This window comes from Heptranchias perlo, unplaced genomic scaffold (genome assembly GCF_035084215.1).
Source record: "Heptranchias perlo isolate sHepPer1 unplaced genomic scaffold, sHepPer1.hap1 HAP1_SCAFFOLD_43, whole genome shotgun sequence".
Taxonomy (NCBI): domain Eukaryota; kingdom Metazoa; phylum Chordata; class Chondrichthyes; order Hexanchiformes; family Hexanchidae; genus Heptranchias; species Heptranchias perlo.
In genome coordinates, this window is record NW_027139442.1 from 9526038 (window position 1) to 9536377 (window position 10340).

Consider the following 10340-nt stretch of genomic DNA (forward strand, 5'->3'; position numbering starts at 1 on the left):
TATTCCAGCCCAGGTAATCAGAATTGATATTTGACAGAGAGGACTAAGAAGATGAAATAAATACTCGTAAGAGTAAGAGTAATATAATAATTACCCAGAAGGTTGGAAAAATATGATAATTAACCTGAAGGTTGGAATAATATGATAATTACACTGCAGGGTTGGAGTAATTTGATAATTACCCTGAAGGGTTGGAGTAATATGATAATTTCCCTGAAGGGGTGGAGTAATATAATAATTATCCTGAAGGGGTGGAGTAATATGATAACTTCCTGAACGGGGTAATGTGATAACTGCACTGTAAGTTTGGAGCAATGTATTTAACCTGAAGAATTGGATTAAAGTAATAATTACCCTAAACGGTTGGAGTAATATGAAAATTACCCTGAAAGTTTGGGGTAATGTGATAAACACTCTGAAAGTTTGGATCAATATGATATTTATCCTGAAGGGTTGGAGTAATATGATAATTACCCTGAAGGGTTGGAGTAATATGATCATTACCCTGAAGGGGTGGAGTAATATGATATTTACCCTGAAGGGTTGGTATATTATGATAATTACCCTGAAAGGGTGGAGTAATATTGTATTTTCCCTGAAGGGTTGGTATAATATGATAATTAAACTGAAGGGGTGGAGTAATCTGATATTTTCCCTGTAGGGCTGGTATAATATGATAAATACACTGCAGGGGTGGAGTAATATGATAATTACACTGCAGGGGTGGAGTAATATGATAATTACACAGAAAGGTTGGAGTAATATGATAAGTAACGTGAAGGGGTGGAGTAATATGATAATTACCCTGAAGGGGTGGAGTAATATGATAATTACCCTGAATGGGTGGAGTAATATGGGGTGCTAAATTGGGCCGTGCAGTGCCCGTTGTTTCGGTGCGACGTGGACTCCCGAACAATCAAGATGGTGTCTTGGCTGAGCACGCACGTTTCCAGCGTGACGTGCCCTGGACGCCATCTTGGAACAGAATTTAGCACAGGGGCAGATAACGAACGCTGGAATCATGTAAAGTAAGGAGAAAATACAAACAATCAGTGTGCAACGCTGATTTAAAGTGATAGTCACCATTTTTGCACTGAACGCTCAACTCAACGCACAGTCTTAACCATGACCATCTGAACATGTCTTAAAGTGCATGGAGGACACCCACCAGAGTTATTTAAAGGGACCATGCAGGATTTACAGGTTAGTGGCCGCATTATTGCTTCTGTCTGCCGATATATTTGTAACTGTTTTAAGAGGTCTCCTACACTTGAACGGTTGGACGAGGGAACATATCCTAACATTGACAGCCAGGACGTGCAGGGATGAAGTTAGGAAATGCTTCTGCACGCAAAGGGTGGGAGAAGTTTGGAACACTCTTCTGCAAATGGCAGTTGATACTCGCTCAATTGTGAATTCTAAATGTGAGATTGATAGATTTATCTTCATAAAGGGCATTGAGGCATAGGGGCTAAGGCGGGTATTTGGAGTTAGGTCACACGTCCGCCATCATCTCATGGAATGGCGTAACAGGCTCGAAGGGCTAAATGCCACTGCCATTTGCTGCCTCTTGATATGCGCCACCTTTCCTGCAAGAAAGTGGGACGTATGTCTGGGTGATGTGCCTGTCATGGTTGAATAGCTGCCAGTGTGTGTGGCCTGTGAGTTGTGGGTGGGCGGCATGCAGTAGTGGTAATGTGTAAGGGTGAGAGGAAGCATCTGATGGGAAGAGATGAGTATTGATGGAAAGAATTTGTTGGTATGTGAGTAAAGAGTAAAGGAGTAGTGCATGGAGCAAAGGATGCGGCTAATGGTGCAGTTGGTAGGAGACGCCATTTGAAAGTTTACCTCACTCACCTTTACCACTCACGTCAAAGCGATGAACTTCTTTCTGCACTGCATCCATATTCATGATGCTGTGCGCCTGGCATTGAATTCGTCCCCTACAGCCTTCCACTGCGTTTTGGACATATGTCTGCAGGTTCTCTTGCCCACTCTCCCGCGGAAATAGGATGTCTCTCGTTCTGTCCACCTCTTGCACCAAGGTCCCTAGTGCATCAGCAGAGAACATCGGTGCACACATTCTCGCAGGTCGGGTACGAACTCGGATCGGCAGATTGGTGAGGTCTGGCATGCAGATTGGAGGATGTGGACTTTAGTCGTGTGGAACCTTTATTCAAGGTTTTACCATAACTTATCAGTGTGTAAACATAGGGATGAGACCTGCATCTGTGTTTTACGTGTGCGATGTCTGATCTCCGTTCAGAATCCGTGCAGATAGCAGATTGTTATTTTTTTTAGCAAATATCAGGTACCAGCTACCTTTAAGAGATTGTAAGAGACATACTCCCTTTAAGAGATTGGAGCTCCCCCTGCTGGTGTAAGGTGCGAATTGCATTGAATCGACGTGCAAGGCCTGGATTTCAACACAAGTTGGTGGTGAGCACTGAGACAGGACGAAGTTCTCTTCCTGCCTGCACAGCGGCCACTGGGTGCGGGTAAATTCCGGATCAAGCTACCCTCGCCCAATTATTGGCCTTATCGAATTTTTCCACAAAAATGATCAGGAAAATAAGGAAGTAAAAAAAGGAAAGGGAGCGGCAGTACTGATTGTGGAGAATATTGTACTGCTGGAGAGAGAGGATGTCCTGGAGGGGTCAAGGACAGAATCTATTTGGTTAGAGTTAAGAAACAATAGAGGCACCATTACGCTACTGGGTGTATTCTATAGGCCACCAACTAGTGGGAAGGGGATAGAGCAACAAATTTGCAGAGAAATTACAGAGAGGTGCAAGAACTATAGAGTAGTGATAATGGGGTCTTCAACTATCCTAATAAAGACTAGGATAGTAATAGTGTAAAGGGCAAAGAGGGGGAGGAATTTCTGAAATGTATTCAGGAGAACTTTCTTGATCTGTATGTTTCTGGTACAACGAGGAAGGAGGCATTCCCAGATCTAGTTCTGGGGAATAAAGTGGATCAAGTGGAGCAAGTGTCAATGGGGGGAACATTTAGAGAAAAGTGATCATACTATCATAAGGTTTAGATTAGTTATGAAAAAGGAAAACGAGCAATCTAGACTAAAAATACGTAACTGGAGGAGGGCCAATTTCAGTGGGTTGAGAACGGATCAGGCCCGGGTAAATTGGAACCAAAGATTGGCAGGCAAAACTGTAATCGAACAATAGGCGGCCGATGAAGAGGAGATGGGGTACAGTCTAGGTAGGTTCCCATGAGGGGGAAAGGTAGGCCAAACAAATCCAGAGCTCCCAGGATGACGAAAGAGATAGAGAGTAAGATAAAGCGGAAAAAGGGGAAGTATGACAGATATCAGATTGATAATACAAATGAGAACCAGGCTGATTATAGAAAGTACAGAGGAGAAGTGAAAAAAAGCAATGAGGGGCAAAGAGAGAGGAGAAGTGAAAAAACAATGGGGGGGGGGGGCAAAGAGAGAGCACGTGAATAGACTGGCGGCCAACATAAAAGGGAATCTGAAAGTCTTCTATAGGCTATTAAAGAGCAAACGGTTAATAAAAGAAGGAGTGGGGTCGATTAAGGACCATAAAGGAGATCTACACGTGGATGCAGAAGGCATGGCTAAGGTGCTAAATGAATACTTTGCATCTGTCATTACTGAGGAAGAAGATGATGCCAAAGACAAAGTTAAAGATAGGTAGTTGAGATACTGGATGGGCTAAACATGTATGAAGAGCAGGTAGAATCATAAAAAAATTACGGCATAGAAGGAGGCCATTGGTCCCATCGTGCCCGCGCCAGCCGAAAACGAGCCACCCAACCTAATCCCACTTTCCATCACTTGGTCTATAGCCTTGTAGGTTGTGGCACTTCAGGTGCATATCCACGACAGAAGACAGAGGGTGTTTGTAGAGGGTTGTTTTTCAAACTGGAGGCCTGTGACCAGCGGTGTGCCTCAGGGATCGGTGCTGGGTCCGCTGTTATTTGTTATTTATATCAATGATTTGGATGAGAATTTATGAGGCATGGTTAGTAAGTTTGCAGATGACACCAAGATTGGTGGCATTGTGGACAGTGAAGAAGGTTATCTAGGATTGCAACGGGATCTTGATAAATTGGGCCAGTGGGCCGATGAATGGCATATGGAGTTAAATTTAGATCAATGTGAGGTGATGAATTTCGGTGGATCGAATCGGGCCAGGACCTACTCCGTTAATGGTAGGGCGTTGGGGAGAGTGATAGAACAAAGAGATCTAGGATTACAGGTTCATAGCTCCTTGAAAGTGGAGTCACAGGTGGATAGGGTGGTGAAGGAGGCATTCAGCATGCTTGGTTTCATTGGTCAGAACAATGAATACAGGAGTTGGGATGTCTTGTTGAAGTTGTACAAGACATTAGTAAGGCCACACTTGGAATACTGTGTACAGTTCTGGTCACCCTATTATAGAAAGGATATTATAAAACTGGAAAGAGTGCAGAAAAGATTTACTAGGATGCTACCGGGGCTTGATGGTTTGACTTATAGGGAGAGGTTGGATAGACTGAGACTTTTTTCCCTGGAGAGTAGGAGGTTTAGGGGTGATCTTATAGAAGTCTATAAAATAATGAGGGGCATAGATAAGGTAGATAGTCAAAATCTTTTCCCAAAGGTAGGGGAGTCTATAACGAGAGGGCATAGATTTAAGGTGAGAGGGGAGAGATACAAAAGGGTCCAGAGGGGCAATTTTTTAACTCAAAGGGTGGTGAGTGTCTGGAACGAGCTGCCAGAGGCAGTAGTAGAGGCGGGTACAATTTTGTCTTTTAAAAAGCATTTGGACAGTAACATGAGTAAGATGGGTATAGAGGGATATGGGCCAAGTGATGGCAATTGGGACTAGCTTAGTGGTATAAACTGGGCGATATGGACATGTTGGGCCGAAGGGCCTGTTTTCCATGTTGTGAACTTCTATGATTCTATGATTCTAGGTACTTTTCAAATGTGATTAGTTTTATTTTCCTCTGCCACCCTTTCAGGCAGTGATTTACAGACTCCCACCACCCTCTGGGTGAAAAAAAAAATTCCGCAGCTCTCCTCTAATCCTTCTACCAATCACTCTAAAACTATGGCCCTGTTTATTGACATCCCTGCTAAGGGAAATAGGTCCTTCCTATTCAGTCTATCTAGGCCCCTTATAATTTTGTACACCTCAACTGAATCACACCTCTGCCTCCTATGTTCCAAAGTAAACAACCCCAGCCTATCCAGTCTTTCCTCAGAGCCACAATTCTCCAGTGTTGGCAACATCCCGGTAAATCTCCCTGTACCCTCTACAATGCAATTACATCTTTCCTGTAATATGGTGAACAGGACTGTGCACAATACTCAAGCTGTGGCCTATCTAGTGTTTTATAAATTGCTAGCACAAAGTCCCTGCTCTTATATTCTATGCCTCGGCTAATAAATGAAAGTATTCTGTATGCCTTCTTAAGTACCTTATCTACCTGACCTGCTACCTTCTATGGACATGCACTCCAACGTCCCTCATTGCCTCTACACCTCTCAGTATTCTCCCATTTATTGTGTATTCCCTTGCCTGTTTGTCCTCCCCAAATGCATTACCTCACACTTCTCCGGATTGAATTCCATTTGCCATTTTCTGCCCACCTGACTAGTCCATTGATATCTTCCAACAGTCTACAGCTTTCCTCCTCACTATCAACCACACGGCCAAATTTTGTATCATCTGCAAGATTTTTAGTCATGCCCCCCACATTTAAGTCCAAATCATTAATATATACCACAAAAATCAAGGGACCTAGTACTCATCCCCGTGGAACGCCACTAGAAACAGCCTTCCAATCACAAAAACACCCGTCGACCATTACCCTTTACTTCCTGTCACTAAGCCAATTTTGGACACAACTTGCCACTTTCCCTTGGATCCCATGGGCTTGTACTTTTTTGACCAGTCTGCTATGTGGGACGTTGTTAAAAGCCTTGCTAAAAATCTATGTAGATTATATCAAACGCTTTACCCTCATCGACCCTCCTTGTTACCTCCTCAAAAAATTCAATCAATTCAGACAGACACGACCTTCCCTTAACAAATCGATGCTGACTGTCATTGATCAGTCCGTGCCTTTCTAAGTGACGGTTTATCCTGTCCCTCAGAATTGATTCCAATAATTTGCCCACCACGGAGTTTAGACTGACTGGCCTGTAATTACTCAGTGTATCCCTCTCCCCCTTTTTAAACAATGGTACAACGTTAGTGGTCCTCCTATCCTCCGGCACCACGCCCGTATGCAGGGAGGATTGGAAAATGATGGTCAGAGCCTGCGTTATTTCCTCCCTGGCTTCTTTTAACAGCCTGTGATACATTTGATCCGGGCCTGGTGATTTATCTATTTTCAAAGATACCAAACCCCTTAGCAGTTCTTCCCTTACTATGTTTATCCCATCCAATAATTTTCAATCTGTAAACGAGAAAGGCCAGCTGTGCTTCAAGTAGATAAGTCACCCAGTCCGGGTGGGATGCAACCTGAAGGAAGTAAGGTTGGAAATTGCGGAGTTACTGGCCATAAACTTCCAATCATCCATAGGTACGGGAGCCGTGCCAGGGGACTGGAGAATTGCAAATGATACACCCGTGTTGAAAAAAGGGTGTAAGGATAAACCCGCAACTTTTGGCCAGTTAGTTTTACCTTGGTGGTGGGGAAGCTTTCAGAAATGATAATGTGGGACAAAATTAGTAGTCACTTGGACAACTGTGGATTAATAAAGGAAATCTAGCAGAATTTGTTAAAGGCAAATTGTGTTTAACTAACTTGATTGGGTTTATTGATGAGGTAACAGAGAGGGTTGATGAGGGCAATGCGGTTGATGTTGTGTACATGGACTTCCAAAAGGTGTTTGATAAAGTGCAGCCTCAGAGGCCACTCACCCAAGTGGTCGGCAGGAAAACTGTTCCACAGGATATAAAACAAGAAACTGATTCTACTTTAACAAACACTGGATTGTCGCTGTGCAGCGATACGGAGGGCGTCTTAGGGCGACGAGTAAAGCTAATTTGACAATTTTCTGTTGGTCCTCAGTGAGATTTGTAGATATGGGCCAGGCGGTGTCCGACAGTGATTGCTGATATCGGTGTCACTCTCATAACTTGCTCCTGTAATATTTACTATCAATTTAACCAACTCATATATGAGGAAATAAGGAAATACTATGGCCTATCCCAGCTCCTTCGATTAGTTCTCCAAATCACAGCGTCGGTTCGACTGAGTTTGAAAGTTACCAAATAGATTCAACTTCACTCATTCCCCATGTACATTTATTTGTTTATTCTTCCACCAAACCCGTGTAGAAACTGTTGATTAACTTGGTTCCAGGATGTCCCTTTATCTCATCTGCGTTTGTTAATAATACAGTTGGGTTTTGTGACGGGAGAGTAATGGTACAGGAAGCATAAGTTTCAATGGACTTAAGGTCTTTTGTGCTCCTTGCCTTTTCATACTTTGTAAGCCAGTAATTCACTTCATGTTTTATCCCTTTTGATGGCCTCTTAGGATGCCGAAAAACAGTGAAGAAACCGGTGAGAAAATTAAGTGTTGAAATGTCAATTTATCTTTCATCGTTTTACTAAATTGGACAACTGAACACACTCAACCGACTCAAGAGGGAACATTCGGAACAACGTTCGCTCTCTGCATCGTCCTGAATTGTAAATTTTGGACTAGAGCACGCCCCACTCACAAACTCACAAACACACATACACATACACACTCACATACACACACATAGATATACACTCACTAATACACACTCACAAACATACACACTCATGCATACATGTACACGCACAAACATTCACAAATGCACACACACAGATGCACACTCACACGCACGCACAGACACACTCAAACACGCTCACACACCCATGCATGCGCAGGTTTTATTTACTTCAATCATTGACCTATTATATGGTATTTATCGCTTAACTTTTTTTCGTTCATACTCCGACTAAGCTTTGGCCTTTTTCTTCTGGGGATCCCACATTACCCACCGCTCAATGCGATAAGAAATTTCTTTGGTCACAAACGATTTAATGATGTCACTACACGTGTAAGAGCAGGAAATGATTCCTCAATAATCGCCCGACTCGTCATCAAACCGCTAGTTCCATGGCAAAAATGACACATCCGAAGGAATAATCCTGGTCTTGGAACAGCTGGAAAAGCAGGTGCTCCAGGCCGTGCACAGAGCGATATTTCTTCATATAACGCATGATCCATATCGCATTACTAGTGCGGTAACATAATCCCTACACTACATAGCTGAAATCGGAAATCCATTCACTGTCTGTCTTCAGAATTTCATTACTTTTGCCATGTAAAATAAAATCAATGAATTCACGGCTTATGTTGTTTGAAGAACTACGGCGCCTCCTAGTGCCCAAAACAGCGAAACCCTTACAATAAGTTCTGTTTTGAATTCGTGCTTCCAGAATTACCTTTGGCGTTTCAAATTATTTTTGATTTAACGAACTGGAATAAACACAAAGTTATTTCTATATTCCCAGTAACATTCTGTGGACGTCCTACTGTATTGAGCAAATCTGCTGTAAATCACATACAGTGTCAAATCATTTCTGAAACATTTGGTGAACCTGACCAAGAAGCAACATAAACTTAGATTTTGTATTTTCACCATTAAATCGACCGTGTAGTTGCGCACTTGGAATGAAGATAGAGTGTAATGTACAGCTGAAGGGGGATAGTGAGAAAGAGATCATTGGAGCCGGGTGCACAGACGTAATTCAGTCCCCATTTCACAGTCTGACAATTTGTCCTTATTCTTATATAATAGCAAGTATGTAGGTACATTTATAAAATTGTTATAGATTTTCAGTAAAGTAGGAACATATTTGTCAATTTGTGCAATAATTCGAGTTGGTGAAAGTATCAGAGATTTTTATGTCCAGGCCGAGAAACTGGTGGATGCAAAATTGAGGTGAAACACCGCCACCACTAGCCAAAGGGTGGAATTACAGAATGCTGAACATTTTCAGGTCTCCCGGGCACAAGGCGCTCGCGCCTCAACAAGAGTTCCAAGTGCCGGGCAAAGCGATGGTCATTACAATTTCACCCATTTCAGTACTATCCAGTGAGACATTTGTATTTGTAAGTCGCCATATGGGGAAAGGTAATCTACGGGAGATGTGCTATCGCCCTCCTGGTACTGAAGTTATGTAAACGCCATTATTGTCGGCTGTATTGCAACTTCTGCGCAGCCCGGACACGAATCGCAAACTTGATCGCAGTTCATTAATTTTGCAGGTCAGTTAATGATGGGATTGGGGGATGTCGCGTTTCGCGATATATATCGGCCCCCGGCATGTGCTTGGAGGGTGAAAGCGGTACCTTTAGTCAAATAAACCTTCTTATTTACCTGGCACATTAAAGAAGGGATCTTACGGTGGCAAACTTAAAATAGGTTAGAAATATTCATAGGCATCCTTGTTCCATCCTTTACTGCTACTTCTTTTCCCCAGAATATGAATTTTGTTCGGAATAATTTGGTGTAAATAGGGCAGAGTTTCATTTGACGAGAGGACCGTGAGGTGACCTCCTGCTCCAGACCATTTAATAATTGTAGAGACACATAAATCGGAACTCACTGCCTTGAGAAAGCTCGATTCGATTTTTTTGTGGACAATTGTGAACTGGGACCTGGTGAAGGGTCCCACTGAATGTGTCTTTGCCCTTTCAGATACTGGGTGGGAAACTTTGCATTTCCGGTTGTTTTGTTTCTCATCTAATATTTCAAAGACGTTCCAGAAGAATTTATTAAATATAGGTTCTGAAATGCCTTTCCCTGCATTTGTTCTAAGTTGAGTTCCATTTTCTCCGCTCCCCTCCCCCAGTCGGGCTACCCTAGAGCTCGTCCAAATGGACACACTCCATTTGTGAACAAAGGTCTTGATTGGCAGAAGACTGTTGCACTATCGGAACAATACGGTCGAGCTTGGTCCTAACATCTCCCATCATCTACACAATTACACTTTTCAGCTGGGATGACAGGACAGTTTTCGGGACCAGGACGTGATGGGGTCGTTTTGCTGCAGTGTAATATTTTTCCATTTCCCACACCAGCCTCTTGTGGCCTGTCAGACTGATTGGTGCTGTTTCTGAATGCCCAATGGGAACTAGATGGAGACTTTGTGCGATCCTTTTTGATCCAGATATTAAAACACAACAAACGCGCTTCTCCGGAGCAACATTCCTTTAAACTAACTGATCTGTAGTCCTGGGTTTATCATTTTTTCCCTCCTGTTTTTCATTGTCTGATGCCAGCAGCTGGTTTAGTAACATGGGAGTGAATC